The 20,626-nt window shown below is 37.6% G+C and overlaps 1 long non-coding RNA gene across 1 annotated transcript; it reads right to left on the reverse strand.

Annotated features, from left to right (window-relative positions):
- Positions 1-16,596: 16,596 nt before the first annotated feature.
- Positions 16,597-19,563, reverse strand: LOC115927268. Its single transcript, XR_004065535.1, has 2 exons — positions 19,153-19,563; positions 16,597-17,732 (listed from the first exon to the last, which is right to left on the reverse strand). It is a non-coding gene; the product is annotated as an uncharacterized LOC115927268 (long non-coding RNA).
- Positions 19,564-20,626: the final 1,063 nt, after the last annotated feature.

Consider the following 20,626-nt stretch of genomic DNA (forward strand, 5'->3'; position numbering starts at 1 on the left):
GCCCCTTCCCCTTTTAATAACTACCCCTTTTAACTTGGATAAGCGCACCTTATATCTTCACATGTGCTCCCTTTCATTTTTAATAAGTGCCCCTTTTTTTTATAAGTGCCCCCATTTAAAAATAGGCCCTTTCCCTTCTCATAAATGCCCCTTTTCATCTATGAAAATAGTTCCTTTTCATTCTCTTAAGTGCCCCTTTTCATCTCTTGTAAATGACCCTATTCACTTCTGAGAGATACTTGTTTTACTTTGACAAGCACCCCTTCCCCTCCTAGTCAGTACTCTTTTCATCTCTTATAAATGCCCCTTTTATTTTGACACGTCTCCTTTTCCTTCCTAAGTAATGCCTTTTTTCCTTATAAGCAACCTTACCCCTTATCATAATTACGGTACCACTTTTCGTCTTTGATAAGTGCCCCGTTTATTTAAACATGTGCCACTTTTTCTTTTTAATAAGAGCCACTTCCCCTTTTCATTACCCTTTTAACAATGATATGTAACCTATTTCCTTTCTTATAAAGAACCTATCCCTTTTTCATAAATGCCCCTTTTCACTGCTTATAAATGCCCCCTATCAAAATCTGATGGGTGCCTCTTTTCCGTCGACAAATGCCCATGTTCTTATCATCCCTGGTGCATGCCTCTTTGTTTAGGTGTAAGTGCCCCATTTTCACCTCTGATAATTAGCCTTTGTACTTTGACACATGCTTCTTTTCTTTTCTGATAAGTGTCTTAACCCTTTCGATAAGTGTCCCCTTTCCTCTCATCATTAAACGTGTCCCTAATTTCAAGCGACTAAAAGCAATTTCCCACAAAGCTCGCTCGCTACGCTTGCCCATAGTTATAGACGTTATAATTATGTAACTTATCACAGATCTATTCAGTCTTCCGTTATGAGATTGTGCTTATATAATCCCATCAGGATTGGGTTTTCCTCTTTATAAGATGTAATTTTTCGCACTGCAAGCCAAAAACTGCAAAGTATGATACTTAAGCAATATCTTAAATGCTGTATTAAGAGAAACAAATATTGAAATCATCCCTGATAATGTAATCACAAAATAGGGGTATATACCAATGTCAAAAAAATGGTATATTTTCCCTCTGAAGGTGCCCTTTTCTCAGAAAGTGCCCTTTTTGTTGGTGCCCCCCCCCCCCCCCTTTGGAAGTTGCTCCGCCCAAAGGCTCCGCCGCCTCTGCGTATAAGTAAACATAATTGTCGACTACCCTAGGGTCTTCTCTTATACAACGTCCAACAAAAAATAGATTTATCAAATGAACTGCACACTTTGGAGAAGAAAAAATCTTTAATATAGGTCTAGATCTAGAAAAGTTATGACAACAGTTGACAAGCACACTGGACACACACAACATCTGAACATTAAATAAATGAATCCTAGGTCTAATTTGTTTGTTTTTGAATATTTTTATTAATAAGTTCCAGGTTTACGTCTAAATGAAATATGGTTTGGAGCTGTTTGATTATCCATAGTCACAAACAATTTTGGTCTAAAAGTTGACACGCACCAATGATGCAACTGAGCGAACGGATAGCACTTAGTCTTAGTAATACTAGTATAGCCAACAGAGTCGACATCTACTAAAGATATAAACAAATTAACCCTCTTGGATTATTAAAGAAATCATACTTCATAGATTATTTTAAGGTGTAACGTTAAATCTAGATTTAATTCAATGGATGATTGGTGAATTAGATTCACGATGACGATCAAATTTGGAATAAAACCTGATCAGAAAGTTTTATCTTGATGCAGATGAGCACCGAAATTCCCCAACGTGGGCCTGCCGGAACCCCGGGGCTCTAAAGGGTGACATGAAGGCAAACCGCAGTCAAACTACTTCACGACGATGAAAATCAAAGTGCAATTTCAAGAGAAATATTTTCCTAGCCTTTCCCTTCCCCACAAATCTGTTGAGAACAGTCTCAAAATGTAAAGAAATTACAGTAGATCACGAATTACAGCTTTTTCAAATTAATGACTAAATTCTCTTAATCTACTGATATTTCAATCAATTACTCACCCATATGCATTCTCCATGAACTAAACCTTCTCACTTTGTGCGAGTATAGCGCGCGTCGTGCATTCCGATCCCACCTCGATATGAATATTTAAGAGAATCGAGACTTTCCCCGACCCTGCCTAATGAATATTCATGATAAAACAGGAATCCGGCCTCGCCGTGGTACGAAAAAATAAGACGTGCAGCGCGCGGGAGGGGGGAAACTGAATTCAGACGAAGAATATTTTCGAGAGCGGTACAACGAATCGTCTTCTTTCTCTAAAAATTAAATGAAACGTCGAAGCTTCCGCGCTTCGCACGAGGGGGGGTAACTGAATTTAGACAAGGATTAAGAGTCGAGAACGGTACAACGAATCGTCTTCTTTCTCTAATGATTTAATAAAACGTAAAAGCTTCCGCGCTTCGCGCAGGAGGAAGAAAATAATTCAGACGAGGATTATCTTCGAGAGCGGTACAACGAATCGTCTTCTTTCTCTAATATTTAATGAAACGTCGAAGCTTCCGCGCTTCGCGTGGGAGGAGGGGGAGGAGACTGAATTTAGACAAGGATTAAGAGTCGAGAACGTACAACGAATCGTCTTCTTGATTAATGAAACGTAAAAGCTTCCGCGCTTCGCACGGGGGGGGGGGGAACTGAAGTTTAGACAAGGATTAAGAGTCAAGAACGATACAACGAATCGTCTTCTTTCTCTAATGATTTAATAAAAACGTAAAAGCTTCGCGCGGGAGGGGGGGGGGGACTGAATTTAGACGAAGATTAAGAGTCGATAACGGTACAACGAATCGTCTTCTTTCTCTAATACTTTTTTGAAATGTCAAAGCTTCCGCGCTTCGCGGAGGAGGGAGGGGGGAAACTCGCCCCTACTTGCACCCACCCCCTCCCAATTACGTCACTGCTGGTCACCATAACGTACCAATATTTGGCTCGCATGATTTCAAATTTGCCCCCCCCCCCCCCTAAGAAATCCTGGATCCGTGCCTGCATGTAATGCTCATGTACCCCTTACAGCTCTATTTATTACCAAAGCAAGTCAATCATTCATTCAATAGCGTCTGACGGTCAAGTCTTAAAAGTAAACAGGTTTCCTTGCATAATTTGAATTCTATAGGACACTGCTAACAGACGTGACATATTCACAATTCCTGCAAAGTTTCTTCAGACTTTCATGTTGGCTGAAAAAGAGATCATGGGGTTCAAATAAAACCTTTAAGAGATTTATTATTTCCGATCGGTGGGTTTATGTATAAGCAATTGCTTCACGAGGATGAACTGAAATAAACAGATGCGATCCCCTTCTGTCGCCTATATAAATTAAAAATATATATATAGGGCTTGATATGTAGACGGGTGTGAGATACTTTAACAATGAAACAGTCCTCTTCATTTAACAGACTATCAAACAAATTATAAAACTTGCACTCTCCAAAATATTATCGTCAAGAATTTAAAATTCTATTGTACTAGCCTGTATATCTTTTTCTAATACAACTGTAGAGAAAACATATATTGTAACATTCTGTAATATGGGAATATATTTTACAAATGAACCTCAATATACCTGGCAAATGCGCAATTACACCTTGTTCCCGAAATATTTTGAGGTACCGCAAGACCTTATGCAGGTACATGCAACTGGGAAACTGTTGATTCGTCGGAAGTTTGCAACTTGAATGGATCTTATTTCAGTCGTTATGAATTCAAGAGAATCGGAAATGAACGGCGAAATTGTTGTGCTGTTTATGTAAGACCTCCACACAATTCCACATTGATTCCAAAGGGATGACATAATGAAGCACGAAGGCAAAGCTGGTCTCGTAAATGTTTTTAATAATATGTGGTTTTCATTGTGACTTGGGTGCCATGTCTAATGTTTTAAATATGTGCACAGTTGCATTTGAGATGTAAGCTGACTGTACAACATTGAATTTATCTCCCATATAATTATACTAGAGAGAATGTGAACAACAACGAATTTGTTAACAAAACGCATTTTGCCCCCCCCCCCACCCACAAAAACGCCCCCCCCCTCCCAAAACAAACAGTAAAGGAGTAAACATGGTTTGTATTTTTAACCCAAAAGAACATAACAATAATAAAATCCTGAATTAATCACATATACAATTCCATTCGAAGAAAAGAAACGTTCACAGGAATTAAATTTCATAAACATTGCGCATGCCACCTATACGGTATTTATCAATGGAGGTCTTTATAATAGCGCATATCATGGACATATTGTGCGAAAATGGGAAAGCGTGTCTGTTTTTTTGTTGTTATAGGGGTGAGAAGACATGAGCCCCCGAACGCTGGCGTACTGACGGGGGGGGGGGGGGTGTATTTCTTATTCGATACCAGTAATTTACAAATGTTGTTGTTATGACATGATTTTCCGGTATTTTTTCTCCATTTTTTTTTTGTAAGTCTTACCTTTTTATGCGTTTGTTGGACGATAAGAAATTCCTAAATTACAGTCGAGCGAAAAATACGCTTATTTAGAAGCCTTTATGTCATGGTCTGCAAAGTGGCTGGGCTCGAGCCTCCCCCCCCCCCCCCCCCCACCTCACTTTTTGAAAAAGTATGTTAAAGAGAAAAAGAAAGAAAGACGGAGAGAAGAAATAAGTGACCTGCCAATGTCACAAATAAGGTATAAAAAATGCTCATCTGACCGTAATTAAATGCCTTAAACCCCAGAGCTTAAGGGGGCTCCGCCCCGAACCCCACCGAGGGCCTTAAGGCGGCCCCCTTGATGCTCATCTGACCGTAATATACCTAAAACCCCTGAGCTTCCGGGGGCTCTGTCCTTTGGATGCTCATCTGACTGTAGTTAAATATTAAAACCTCTGGGCTTCTGGGGGCTCCCCACCTGGAACACGTCAATTGCCTCAAAGAGGGTCCCTGGATGCTCATCTAACCGTAATTTAATACCTAAAACCCCTGAGCTTCCGGGGCTCAGCCCCTTGACCCCCCTACCGAGACTCATGCCCTGGACCCTACGCCAATTTACGCTCTACCTGATCGTTAATACTCCACTTTGAAAAAACGTTCCGCGGGAGCTGCATGTAACATGTAAGACTGGTGGTGATGCAGATTTTTTCGTCTGCCCCCCCCCCTTCCGAACGTTTTTTCTCATTACGTCACTGCCCCTGGAAGGTGAGCCCCCTGGAATGTTTGCCACCCCCAAACCCCCCCCCCCCCATCCCAAACTGTTTCCGGCGCACCTGATCTATACAGTACTAATAATGATTCTTTATTCTAATGTTGCCATGTATTACCGTAGAGGCTATGTCTACGAGAACGAAGAAGAGAAAATAGAATTGAAAGGAAAAAAAGTCATATATGCATTGGCATTTCCTGTAATTTCTCAATAAATGTTTATTAGTTTTCGAAATATTCTGGTGTCCGCAGTCTTAATATTGTTTTCAAACTTCAGATGTGTATCATTGTGAGAATTTCATGAGAGCTTAGTTGTCCCCGTCTTATAGAGTTACGATTGATCCAAATCAATCGTAAGTCCTCCAATCAATCGCAAGTTTGCAGTCTCCACTCACTGGGGAAAAGGGGCGGCCGAGCGACTTCAAAAGTGGGGTGGGGGCGGGGGGGGGGGCGGGGCACCAAGAAAAAAGGACACTTTCTGAAGAAAAAAAGGCACCTAGGCTACAAAGGGAAATCTCAAAGAGAAAATAGACATTGTTTAGACTTCGGTATATACCCCTACATTGTGTTTACATTATCAGGGATGATTTCAATATTTGTTTCACTTTATACACCATACAAGATATTGCATAATGCATCATGCTTTGCAGTTGGGTGTGATGGTCTGAAAATTTATTTGCGAGCGAGGAAAAGTGATAAGATTTGTGAGGTCGCAGTGCGAAAAATTACATCTTATAAAGAGGAAAAAACCCAATCCTGATAGGGTTATAAGTACATTTTCATAACGGAAGACTGAAAAGACCTTAGATAAAATAACATAAGTATATTTTGATTTGATCATATTTTCTTCTGCATTCGTGTAATCATACAGTTTTTCGATAACAATAATAATATAAAGTACAATAAGTATTTTTCTGACAATTAATCATTAATTAGCAAATACATATATATATATATATATATATATATATATATATATAAAATGTCATAAATACTAAGTTTCCTCAAACATTATAAAACATGATACAATTATTTGCGGAAGAAGGACTGTCATTGTAAGCAGATTGCTTGATAAAACGACAACCCCAGACAAAAACTCATGAATATATTAACACATATTAAGCATATACGGATAGGTAATTGAAAATACAAATTTCGATGATGGTGATATTGACAATGCAGATGAGGATGATGATGATGATGAAGACGATGATGATGATGATGATGATAATGATTCGAATGAAAGAAGAGATGACATGATAAACAATGAAGAGTTGACACAGAAATTCAAACTTGAGTATTCTGATAATAACATCGTTTTAACTTTGGCCTTAAATGAGTAGAGTGAGCAGGCCCGTAGCCACGGGGGGGGGGGGGGGGCCCCCCAAAAAAAATTGAAATTGTTTAGACCCCTCCCCAGAACGTCGATCAATTACATGTATGTGTCCCCCCCCCCCCCCCCTAAACATCAAACTCTGGCTACGGCCCTGAGAGGGAGCAACATGATTTAATAGATTCTGGGAGAAAGTTCCATAGGTCAGGACCATGGTGTCTTATGGATTTATTTCGGGTATACTAGATGAAAATTTGAGGAATTACGAGTAGGGTAAGAGTGAATAGCTTTATTCATAGTGTAAAAGTTTTGAAATGAAAGAGGGAGCATATTTTTTGAATACTTAAACATGATCAGTAAACATTGTAGCGAATTTATGTCGAATACTGTAAGGGTTTTCAATTTGTAAAATATTGGACTTGTGTGAGATAAATAATGGTGAACCAGTACAAAATACGAAGGGCTTTCTTTTGCAATAAATAAATAGAGTTGATTTTGATTTTGGCGCTGGTGGCCGATAATAAATTGCAATATGTTATATACTGTAATATCAATGAATTATAAAGCATAACAAGCGGATAACATGGGATTAATTTCTTCTTTCAAAATCGTTTCAAAATTACAGTAAGTTCATTGGCTGCATGTATCTATTTCAAAAAGTGTTTGAACTAACTATAACAATCCCATTTTTGTCTTGATGTCTTGATTTGAAATGTCTTGATTTGTAACTGTCCCTTATTACCTACGCATGTTGGTAATGAGAGACCTTTGGTGATGACGTCATAAATTATTTTTATCTTATTAATCAGTTACATCATGACCACAATTTTGTTTCCCAATAAAGAGAAGAAGTTACTAAAGAGAAAACAAAACTTTCTGTATGTGTAACATTTTTCATGTTGTAAATTATGGAAATGTGCTTAAGGGTCTCCAATTCCCCACACCTACCCTAGTACTAGAGATTAAAGAGGGCACTTACGAGAATGGAAAATGGACACTTATTGCAATGGAAAATGGGAACTTGTCGAAGGAAAAGGGGCACGTGTCAAAATAAAAGGGGCACTTATCAGAGTAAAAGGAACACTATTCCTATGTAAAAAGGGGCACTTTTCGGGTGCTTGAAAAAGTGGGGGGAGGGGGCACTGTGCCCCTACTCCCCCCCAGGAGTGCGGCCTCTGCTGGGGAGTATTCCTTCCATTATGGTCACCGTGAAGGCATAGGCATAACTAACACAAACTAACACGGTAAAGAGTTAATATTCCAGTTTATAGACTATGTACATGGCGCTATATAGGGTGGTGAAAAGTTATCGTAGGGTGGTGAAAAATTAAGAGTGCAGTTTATCCATAGACAATGTACATTGCGCTGTAGGGTGGTGAAAAATTAAGAGTGCAGTTTATCCATAGACAATGTACATTGCGCTGTAGGGTGGTGAAAAGTTAGCGTAGGGTGGTGAAGAGTTAATATTCCACTTTATCCATAGACAATGTACATATGACGCTAGGGTGGTGAAAAGTTAGCGTAGGGTGGTGAAGAGTTAATATTCCACTTTATCCATAGACAATGTACATGACGCTATAGGGCGCTAGGGTGGTGAAAAGTTAGCGTAGGGTGGTGAAGAGTTAATATTCCAGCTTATCCATAGATAATGTACATGACGGAAGGGTAAAAAGATAGCGTAGGGTGGTGAAGAGTAAATATTATCATTTATCCATAGACAATATACATGGCGCTAGGGTGGTGAAAAGTTAGCGTAGGGTGGTGAAGAGTTAATATTCCACTTTATCCATAGACAATGTAGCCTACATGACGCTAGGGTGGTGAAAAGTTAATATTCCAGTTTATCCATAGACAATGTACATGACGCTAGGGTGGTGAAAGTTAGCGTAGGGTGGTAAAGAGTTAATATTCAGCTTTATCCATAGACAATGTACATGACGCTAGGGTGGTGAAAAGTTAGCGTAGGGTGGTGAAAAGTTAATATTCCAGTTTATCCATAGACAATGTACATGACTCTAGTAGGGTGGTGAAAAGATAGCCTAGGGTGGTGAAGAGTTAATATTACCATTTATCAATAGACAATGTACATGGCGCTAGGGTGGTGAAAAGTTAGCGTAGGGTGGTGAAGAGTTAATATTCCACTTTATCCATAGACAATGTAGCCTACATGACGCTAGGGTGGTGAAAAGTTAGCGTAGGGTGGTGAAAAATTAATATTCCACTTTATCCATAGACAATGTACATGACGCTAGGGTGGTGAAAGTTAGCGTAGGGTGGTGAAGAGTTAATATTCCAGTTTATCCATAGACAATGTACATGACGCTAGGGTGGTGAAAAGTTAGCGTAGGGTGGTGAAAAGTTAATATTCCAGTTTATCCATAGACACTACATGACGCTAGGGTGGTGAAAAGTTAGCGTAGGGTGGTGAAGCTAGAGTTAATATTCCAGTTTATCCATAGACAATGTACATGACGCTAGGGTGATGAAAAGTTAGCGTAGGGTGGTGAAGAGTTAATATTACCATTTATCCATAGACAATGTACATGGCGCTAGGGTGGTGAAAAGTTAGCGTAGGGTGGTAAAAAGTTAATATTCCAGCTTATCCATAGACAATGCACATGACGGTAGGGTGGTGAAAAGTTAGCGTAGGGTGGTGAAGAGTTAATATTCCACTTTATCCATAGACAATGTACATGACGCTAGGGTGATGAAAAGTTAGCGTAGGGTGATGAAAAATAATATTCCAGCTTATCCATAGACACTGTACATGGCGCTAGGGTGGTGAAAAGTTAGCGTAGGGTGGTGAAGCTAGAGTTAATATTCCAGTTTATCCATAGACAATGTACATGACGCTAGGGTGATGAAAAGTTAGCGTAGGGTGGTGAAGAGTTAATATTACCATTTATCTATAGACAATGTACATGGCGCTAGGGTGGTGAAAAGTTAGCGTAGGGTGGTGAAAAGTTAATATTCCAGCTTATCCATAGACAATGCACATGACGGTAGGGTGGTGAAAAGTTAGCGTAGGGTGGTGAAGAGTTAATATTCCACTTTATCCATAGACAATGTACATGACGCTAGGGTGATGAAAAGTTAGCGTAGGGTGGTGAAGAGTTAATATTCCAGCTTATCCATAGACAATGCACATGGCGCTAGGGTGGTGAAAAGTTAGCGTAGGGTGGTGAAAAATTAATATTCCAGCTTATCCATAGACACTGTACATGGCGCTAGGGTGGTGAAAAGTTAGCGTAGGGTGGTGAAAAATAAATATTCCACTTTATCCATAGAAAATATGTACATGACGGTGACATAATGGTGAATAGTTTCTGTGATTTGGTATTTAAAGAGTCAATGCCCTTTCCCAGAGAAGGCATATTTATTTATTTATTGATGCATGCATGCATGCATGTTCACAATTTCACAATTCATTGAAGTTAACATCACATGAAAAATGAATATAAAATAATATAACAAATCATTTCAATTTTACAATCCATTTGAATTGACTTCACATGAAAAAGAATATAACAATGATTTATCATAGACACGTTGCAACTAATATACAGTTTGAAGAAAGAACACACAAAGGTGATGAAACATAAGCAAATAGAGCTTGAATCGTGTACCACCTTTCAAATATATAACATATGACAAATAACATTCATGCATGACTTATAATTATGGTGCGGGGATATATTGCAATTCAAAAGAAGATAATAACTTTTTAATTTCTAACATACGTGAGGTGAGGTCTTAGTATAATTCTTTGATTTGCCCCTAAGTACTGCGCTTTACCCCCCCCCCCCCCTCCATCATCTACTCTCATTATATCCGACCACCATGCCTATTTTAATTGGTAGCCAGCCATCGTTGCACTGATCATGCCTGACGGATTATTGCGTGTGGTATAGCGGTTGTATGTGTACAATGCGATCCTTACACTTATCAAATTGGCAATTTTTACACATTGGATGGGCTACCTTCATCTCCGATTAGGTGTGTGAAGAAAAGCTTCACCCGGCGCAGAGTGCGACAGTGCAATTAGACTCGTTCGCGAACTATCAATACATTATTGACTATATAAACTTGTTATTTGTTTTATGAAACGGATTTTTACTTCTATCGCAGATTGAATTCTTAATTAGATGTGTTATAAATAACAATTTTTTTAATATTAATTCGATTCTGAGTTCAATGCTGCGGATATATTCGAGTCTCTTAAGACATCTGGTGCATTTGAGTCTTGAACAAGACTATTCAGACGCTACCCCTTGGTAGCTGTTCTTAAAGAAAATATCCGCAATTGTCAACGACTGCTTTGTGTCGATCACGTTGTCATTTAAGTTGTAGGCAGTTTTGTTTGTTAAAGTTCTGTTTCAAAGGGAAACAATTATCTTCATAAGCCAATTAAGTCGAATTCAGAAGAATGTTAGATGGTGCAGAGGTACAGCTCAATTAGACTATACAGTGAAACTAAGGTCAGTATAACGATAATGATAATAATAGTAATAATAATGATAATAATAACAACAATAAAAACTTAAAATAATGATAATAAACCATATGTTTGAGGTTTGGAGCTTTTATTTCACTTCAATTCAGTTCGCACCATTTGACAGTTTTGGTTAAATTATGCTCTCGCCAGATCAGACATATTGAATATATATTTTTCAAATTAAAACTTTGTAGTCTATGTATTTAAAAACAAAATTGAATAGCGGAACTACAATGCATCGCCCCAGAATTAATACTGCTTGAACACTCATGCTGAGGATCAATTTACAAGAAACATAATAGCATATATACCTCAAAGTTAATTGTGCTGAAAATAAAGTTTATTGAGGGGGTGCATTAAAAGAAAACATATGGAGATAATGAATAATAACATATGCAAGGTAAACCAAAAAAGCCCAAATCTATACCATAATGAATACCAAGGTTTCATTGTTCTAAAACGACTGCAGGATTAAATAAAGTCCTATTATGCGAATGATTTATTTAACATGAAATGGGTATACATAAACATTGTTAATATCGTGATATCCAATAATCATACAACTTAAATAGTTTCATATTATACACACTAAGCAGTGGCAAACTTCCTACACACACAACAGCTCTTACATCTATTTGTCACATATTGCAGCTATAATCTTCTATAGATTTCTTGTGTTAGAATATTCACCACATAATGTGTATAATTTTGTTAGTTTTACACTAAGTATTATGGAAAGACATAAGAACGTATTAGGTTCAACTTTGCATATGAACTGCATAATAAATAAATGGCAGGAAAAAAAAAATCTGAATTCGTCTAATTGCTACGCAAATTCTACCTTTAATTAAACGGAATTAAACGGCGTGATACACTCTTTCCTGCATGTAAAATACACGACGTGTAAATCGATTTCCACACAATCTGTCACGAATGGGATCCATCCTGAATGGCAAAATGTGTATGTACGAAGGTTTATAGTTTAAGATGGTGTTATTGTCCTGTTTAGGTAGTTTGTTCAACTTTTTGTCTTGCGCTTTAAATTGATGATTCAAACTTTGTAGAGTGATAGTTCATGCCATTACATATTTTTAGAATCAATTTTTGAAACACGGTTACATTAAAAACATATTTTAAAAATTAATTAACCTAATCTATTTTGAAGAGCGCCCTCGCTTTTATCCTCGTATCGACGTACCTAATAATATTGCACTTTACTTTTATGTCAGCTTTTTTTCTGGTCAATATAGAGGTTTCTTGCAGCTAGATTCCTTTCGTGTGCATTCAACCTTCTTTCAAATTGGTCTTACAACTGCTTGGATTCAAATGTTTGTCCCTAAACGGAAAATGTGCTTAAATAGCGCATTGTTCTTAATATGTTTGCCATGTTTTGTCAATGGAGGCTTCTTGTAGCCACTGCCCCCCTTTTAAATATAAGACGGATTATCTACAAACTATATTAAAACCGTGTAACAATTTAGGAAATTTATCAAGGAGAATTACAAAAAATGATTATAGATTATTGCAAATAAAATGTAGCCATGCCCATACATTCAGTAGAATCGCCTTAGTAAGATATATTGAATGTCTTAAATCATAGATGTAATTTTAATATTAACGGGGCATTGCAGGAAAATGTGAAAAATAGTATTTGACAAAATATTGTGCATCAGTATATAAAACGTACATTGTATGAGTGATGAGGGGAGGGGCAGCATTGTAATGAAAAGCTTGACAATTTTGGCCCTGGAATATAGTTTTTGATTTTGTTGTTACATAAGAGGGTTTTCATGACATGCAGTGAAATCACAGGGTTATATCAATGCCCTTCTAGTTCCCAATTTGCGACATAGAGTAGAGAACACCGATGTGTTTTGAACAGCTATCATGTTTCTGTGGAGATCCAGAATATAATCTAGCTCTGAGCAGATGTTTAACTTTTCTCGGAATCTCACAGCCCTTAGTCCAAATATTTTTACTTTACTTTAGCGGCGTCCTACCGGTTTCTCGTAATATGATGGACCAGGACTTCCCTCTCCAAATCTCAACAACCCATTTCACATCAAGTCTCTTAATCACACCAAGGCACAGCTGGCAGCCATTATACATAAAGTATGTGGCGTCTACACTCAGGGGCGGATCCAGCTGGCGAAAAGAGTTGGGGGGGGGGGGGGGGGCAAATCTTGAGAAAACAATTTAGCGCCGACTAAGCCGGCCGGTGAAAAATGAAAAAACGGGGGGGGGGGGGGGGGGGCGCTGGGTGTAGAAGCACATTTTTTTTGGGGGGGGGTACAGTTTTAGAGGAAAAATTTAGCGCCGACTCAGCCGGCTGTTAATAAGCGGCGGGGGGGGGGGGGGGGGGGGGGGAGGGGGGGGGGGGTAAGAGCACATATATATATTTTTTTAATATATTTTTTTGGGGCCCAATTCGTGAGAAAATATTTAGCAGCGATTCATCCAGTCGGTGAATACGCAGGGGGGGGGGGGGGGGGGGGTGTAATATTTTGTTTTGGTGTGGGCGCAATTTTTTTTTTTTTTTTTGGGGGGGCGCCGCTTTTGTTTTTGTTAAAAAAAGGGTTAAATTTACGTTATTATCCTATTTTTTTAAACATTTTTTTAGACTAGGGGGTGGGGGGGGGGGGGAGCCGGGCCCGAAAAATCGCCACGTGGATCCGCGTCTGTCTACACTGACTTAATGGCACAAACGAACAATTCAAAGACATGAAATTGCAAAAGAATAAATCTCATCCAGTTTGAAGTACATCTAGTACAATACTGATAAAATCGTTTATTAAAGATATAATTCTTCTGTCAATATTGTTAGAAGAAACACATTCTTGGTAATAATATAACGTCGGGTATTTAGGGTAGCTGAACAACAACAAATGTAAAAACACATAGATGTTTATACAGGCAAAAAAAGTACAAATTGCATTCAGAGAAAGGATCCATCACCAAAGAAAAAAACGAATTATAATAGGACCTACAAATGTACTCGTTATTACACATCACATGATTGCAATTAATATAAAGATGTCAATACAAGTTGATACTATGAAAGAGATAAAAGACTAATGCACATGCCTCTCAAAAAAGACATACAAAAGACATAACCTCGCAGTCATCAGAGCGAAACTGGAGAACATAGAGCCAAAATAACTATACTACTTTAACCCTAATAAGGCCGGGCTATTTGAGGTCTTAGTACGGCCGGGGGGGGGGGGGCATTATGGCCCCCCCCCCCTTAAGATCTCGGCCGCGAAAATTTGCACGCCTGTCAAGTGAAGTATATAGAATAATATGATAATTTCAATTTTTTTTGAAAAATGCACTCATTTGCATATTTATGGTAATTTATGCAAATAAAGTCATACAAATCACATTTTTACCCATAAATCATATATTATTCATATCAAGGCATTCTTTTTCACTGCATATATTCATTAGACCATTCTGAATAATAATACGACAAAAAAATTCGGAAGAGCCAGCTTATTCCTTATGTTATCCCTTGTTTTGATAATTTCTTATGTATTTCATTGTTTTTGTTGTTCTATTTCATTTCTTACTACAATTCAACTATTTTGACTTCCAAAACAACCACCTTAACTTTAAACAAGACCCAATAACCCATGTCTGATCTGTTTTTAGGAAAAATGACTTTTCCATTTGTTTTGTACACAAATCACGAAAATGAGCGATTTTCGGGCTGACATGCAAAGACAAAAGGTCACGTGACCTTGTAACCGTAGGTCCGATTTTCAAAAAAATTATTTTAAAAGTTGCGCAAGACTTGAAGAAAAAAGTCAGCGAGCGGCGGGGCGCCATCCATATGCGTTCACGAGCAATTGGAAAAATCGTGGAGGGGGGGGGGGGGGCATAATGCCCCCCCCCGGCCTTATTTCGGTTAAGATCCTTTCCTATCCAATCCAACAAGTCTGAAAATTTGAGACAAAAGGCATCATTATGTAATTGCTGAACTAACCCAATAACACATTCCTCTATCGATTGATTTGCTTGAGAGGAATACCTATAGGGGGGAGGGTATCTGAAATGATATGTGACATTCCATCAAGGAGTGAAAAGAAAAGTAAAGGAATGCAACATGACCCCTCCCACATATGCTCCAACTTGAGATTCCAGTTATCTGTCTAAACAATTAATTCAATTAATAAGAGCAGCAGCCCCCCCCATGACATCAGTGCCCTCTCAGTAACTCAACCCATGCTAAACTATTAACACTACCGATTAATTATCAAAAACCAAGATCATGACAAGATATCAGTTGAAAAGTCTTAAACTGCCTATAACAGGAATATCAATTATTTAAGTTAAACTTACACTGTACATGCACTATGTATTTTCTGAGAAGACTGTGGGTACTTGTTTAACCTTTTCCCTCATAAAAGATAGAGAGATTATATAAAACTTGCACACCAGAGAATTCGAAAATTTACCAGCAATTACTCTTAGCTTAATTACCTAATGTGATGGGTGTATTTTTGCTACCAAAGAATACATGCCAAAATAAAATCAATATGATTTTAAAGAATTATATACATTTGAATGTGGGCAATTCAACTAAAATTGACCATGAGCCGAACTCATGAAAATTGGCAATGACTTCAAAAATATATATTTCCTATAATGACAAATTTAGTACCAAACACAGGAAAAAAGGTATACAAATAGGAAAAAAATCACCCCGTTCTTTTCTTTGAGTAGAATAATAATATTGAAAATTGTTTACGCATGACTTTTCATTGGGTTAACATCTAGCAAGAACTTTAGTACCCCAAAAATGCTCCAAATAGAAATTGTATAGCAATTGTAAATAGTATAACCTTATATTCAAACAATTATGTTCAGAGTAGCTTTTGTTGATACCTAAATAAGACTTAATACTTATTGAGCTCTAAAACTCATACCGTTTTGAATTAAACCGACAATGGGTAATGAAAGAAATGAAATCCCATCGCAAACACAAATAAAAGCAGTCACAAAAAGTCAACACCACCCTCTCAGAAAATACATGCCTATAATTGTGATTTTAAAATTCTGTAATAACCGATACATTGGTTAATTGGTGTGAAAAACCTAATTACAAACTAAACATAATGAATAAAAAGATTGATTAAAGGTAGAGACCAGTAATGGTCATGCGATTGCATTGTGAAAGAAACGTTGTGGAATCGATCAGAAAAGGTTGATCATCTAGCATCTAGCATCTGCAAAGTTCTGGAATCATCAAAATGATAAGAAATTTGGCCCATTCTTCGTAAAGTTACAAGCACTATACACAGAAAGATGTATATGGGACCACCCTATATCTCTCACACGACCACGAGAGAAACAAATTTACCAAATATATGAATTAGTAGGCAGTTTCCCGGCAAATTTTTTATCATCATGTACATGTATTAGTCAAAACATATTCTTTCACATGATTGGTAATGAGAGTTTCCATTTCATTTTTTGAAATTGGGGCATGTCCAATACTGGTCTTTACCTTTAAAAAGATACTTCATTCTGAGATGACTCTTTTGTAATTAATCAAAATTGTAATAATAATCATAATGCATGTAAGTACTTTAATTGCTGATTTAGAGAGAAGGAGAAAAAGTATGAGAGTATGAGAGGGGAGGATAAAAGAATGAAGAATGGAAAAGAGAAGAATGAAAAACAATAATATGGTAAGCAAAAATAAATAAATACAAACATGACACAGATAATTAAAATCACAGTTAGTTGTTAAAGAGTCGTACGATAAAGGGAATAATTGAAGTGCGGTGTCTCTCAGTTCTACAATAGGGTATAGTTATGTGTAGAGAGTTTCAGAGTTCATGGCAAGAGGTTTGGCGACGAGTTGGCGGTAGAACATAATTCGATCTCGTGATGACTTAAACAGTTTGAGAGAAAAGGATTCAAGAAGGGCAAGACGGCAAGAAGTTAGACTCTGGAGAGAAACGAGTGGTTTCATACAACTGTTCTTATCCAAGTATAATACAGCAGACACGTTTCTGCACTTTCTTCAGACTGCAAGATAACTGTTCGGGAAATTGATGTGGACCAAACTGGAGAAGCGTATTCTAGCGAAGATCGGATATGTCGAGAAGATGTCTGCTAGATCTTCACATGATACTCTGAGATGTCGTAAATGTATAGTTGCTTGCCGGCACTTGATATCATATCAAACACTTGGAAATTCCATTTGAGATCTGACTGTAATATAACTCCCAGAATTGTCGGAGTGGTGCAGTTTTGGATGGCCTTGTGGTCTAGGTGCAGCATTTGAAGGGCTGGTTGGATACACTTGAGGAAAACTTACTTGGATTCGGTTTTGAACTGCTCACGTGAGTAAAATTCCTTGTCCATTACTAGCTAGTACTTCTGTACTTGTCATGTCTAGTATAGTTACACAGAGTCCAGTTTCTCTCCAACTATTCAGTTACATACTGTGCAATGCAGTGAATGCTCCTGATGGTAAAATGTATCTAAATCACTGACTATTCTTGCCCCTTTTAATTCTCCCGCAAGATGTCTGAAATGACCATGGTTATTTCAGAATCGCATGTCTTTTCAACTGGAGTTCACCATTCTTTGGGATGTGCTGTTTTGTTTTGGGGAAACCAGGTGAATATTGCTCCACTGATAACTTTGGTCGAGCCATTTGATGCAGTGTTGAAGTTGTTCCTTTGCTAGTAGCTCTATCAAATAAAAGAAACAAAAGAGAAAAGAAAAAATTCATTAAATTTTGATAAAAAGTAAAGGAATAATGTAATAATGGATGCTGAGCTTGAGCAAAGCTGCAAAGGAGATAAAAAAGGGACACCAATCAGACTACTGTAAGATAACTTTTCATTTCAACACTTCGACACACATTTCCTAACGTGCTTGAGGCTCTATTTTGTTTCCTTTGCAGGACTTTATCTGTTTCAAAGTATTGCAGACTGCTAGCCTCAACTTATCTTCACATTACTGATTTTTTAAAATAAATAGTGTATAATATAGGCTTAAACACTATCATTTTAATCTTGAATAAATACCCTTTTTACTTTGTACAGATTAATGTGGCACATTTAAACATTAATATGAATATCATAAGTAGGTGTTTCTTCTAAATGATCCAACAGATGCAATATTAATTGGTAAAGATCGAAAATTACATATCTTGAAAACAGTCCAACATGAAGAAAACTGCACGTTCTCGCAAAACAGTTTATGTTATGCCTCAACAATAACGTTTGCTGTAAAAAGTGTGTGACTCTTTCAACACTCTATGCTAGTGGGAGGTGGGTCCGCCAAAACATATATCTTGAGATCAAAGTATCATTAGATTAAATTTTCATTCCTGGATTTTGTACAGTTTTGGGTTTCAGAGATTAAAAAATAAAAAATAAAATCCCTCCATTGTGTAAATTCTATAACGTTATCTGTATTAAACAATGTGAGAGTTTTTTCTATTGGCATGAAGAGAAATCCTTATGTGACCTTTGACCTACTTACCCCAAAATATAATCAGATTGTCTTCCTAAAGTGATACATACTATTAGCAGGTTTGAAGTTCATACCTCAAATGATTACTAAGATTAGGCTTAAAACGCATTCATTAAAAAAAGAAGTGGCAACAACCAAAGGAAATTGGAAATGCCCTTTAGGCTCCCTGCACCAAAAGCAGGCATGGTGTTAGGACTTGTATGTGACAGAAGTAATTGTGAGGCAAAATAAGCTGTGAAGGTGGAAGGATAGCGAGGATATCGTACATGTTCAAGAATGTCAAATGCAATCAAATCTATAAACGAAACTTAAAACAGAATTGGGTGTACAGAATCATGCTACTTGTATGACATCAAAGTATGACCCCCCCCCCCCCCATGCCCCATGCTAAAACAAAATTCACTCAAATGTGAAGATGCAAGGAAATTTATAAAATTGACTTAATCTCTGGGAAAATCACAAATGATGGGAACACTGGATGTAGAATTAGGTGTATAGGTTCATGCTACTTGTATAGCATCAACGTATGAACCCCGCCCATGATGATTATACGACTGAGAGTACGTCAACCATGATCACTGCTGTCAGTGAGACAGCCCCACATTCCCATTACTGCTTTAATGTACTTACCACAATATGTAATTTCTTTCATAGCAGGTAATTATCAGGCAAGTGGTTGTGTCTAAGGGTTGTATAACAGCTTCAATTGAGGCGAAGTGTCCCCAGTGCTGTCATCTGCACCAGAATCAGGCACGGCGTTTAATAGGACTTGTGACAGAGGTAATTGTGAGGCAAAAGAAGCTGCGAAGGTGGATGGATAGCGAGGATCTCCTACATCTTCAAGCATGTTAGGTTTTCTGTTTGTATTAAAAAGATGCAATATGAAAATAAAATTAAAATATTGCTAAAACGGCATTCGATCACTCCAATTTGAAGATGCAAGCGAATTTATAAAATTGACTTAAATAATGTTTGGAAAAATCACAAATGATAGGAACCACTGGATGCAAAATTGGGTGTATAGGATCACCCTACTTGTATGGTGCAAAGTTGAATAACAGCTTCAATTGAGGGTTGGGGGGGGGGGGGGGGGGGCTAAGTTTTCAGAGGGGGGGGGGGGGGGGGGGGGGTAAAATGTCCTTTTGCGGTAATTGTCAGGGGTGATTATCTGGGGGGGGGGGGGGTAATAGTCTATAGAACCCTATAACAACATTCACTCCAATGTGAAGATGCAAGCAAATTTATAACACCACTGGGGAAATAGCAAATGATGGGAACTACGTACTACACCAATGCAGAATTAGGTGCATAGGATCATTACCCCCCCCCTCCCACTATAAATAGCTTTCCCTGAATTGTTCAAGTCAGTGCTTATTGTGTACTACTGTATACGCCCTTTGCTTGTTCGTATTGTTAGATTACAACAGTAATTACCAAAACAATAACATTTTTTTTCTTCAAAAATAAAGTTGGGCCAGTGTATGATCCTAAGAAACAATTTTACCCAAAAAAAAATTACATTGATAACTCATTTCAATGAAAAATATGAAATCTGATTGATTAAAATATAATGAAATTATAACATAAAGAACAATTAATATATTCCATCTAAAACATATTCAGTAAGAAATCTTGGTAATTATGTGTTGATGGCCAAGAACATGCTGCCTGCTCCAAAATGCATCATCATTCCATTTTGCCATTTAATAGTCCCAAATAGAAAAATAGATGTTTGCACGGTATTTTTGTTCAAATCATATGTGATGTGTATTTTTAACAATGAGTTATTTGTATTATTCTCTATCTTTATGAAAAAGAAAAAAAATTATAATTGCAAATTACAATGGATTGGATGTGGCCCTTTTACTTGTCCTTGCATGGCCCTAGCTTGACTTCCTGCAGGGTTCTTTGTGCCAAGTTATTTCTCTAAGAGTGGAATTGATGTGAGGAATATTGCCATTTTCAGTAGGGGCACTGGTCTGAGAATGAAGATTGTCCGCATAAACAAAAATATCCTGGTAAACGCGGACAAGTCTCGACCTAAAAAAATAAGGATTGTCTGCAATTTTCACGGACGTTTTTTCTTCTTCGGTGTTCTGCAGGT

This window comes from Strongylocentrotus purpuratus, unplaced genomic scaffold, assembly GCF_000002235.5.
Source record: "Strongylocentrotus purpuratus isolate Spur 01 unplaced genomic scaffold, Spur_5.0 spur5_scaffold_20, whole genome shotgun sequence".
Taxonomy (NCBI): Eukaryota; Metazoa; Echinodermata; class Echinoidea; order Camarodonta; family Strongylocentrotidae; genus Strongylocentrotus; species Strongylocentrotus purpuratus.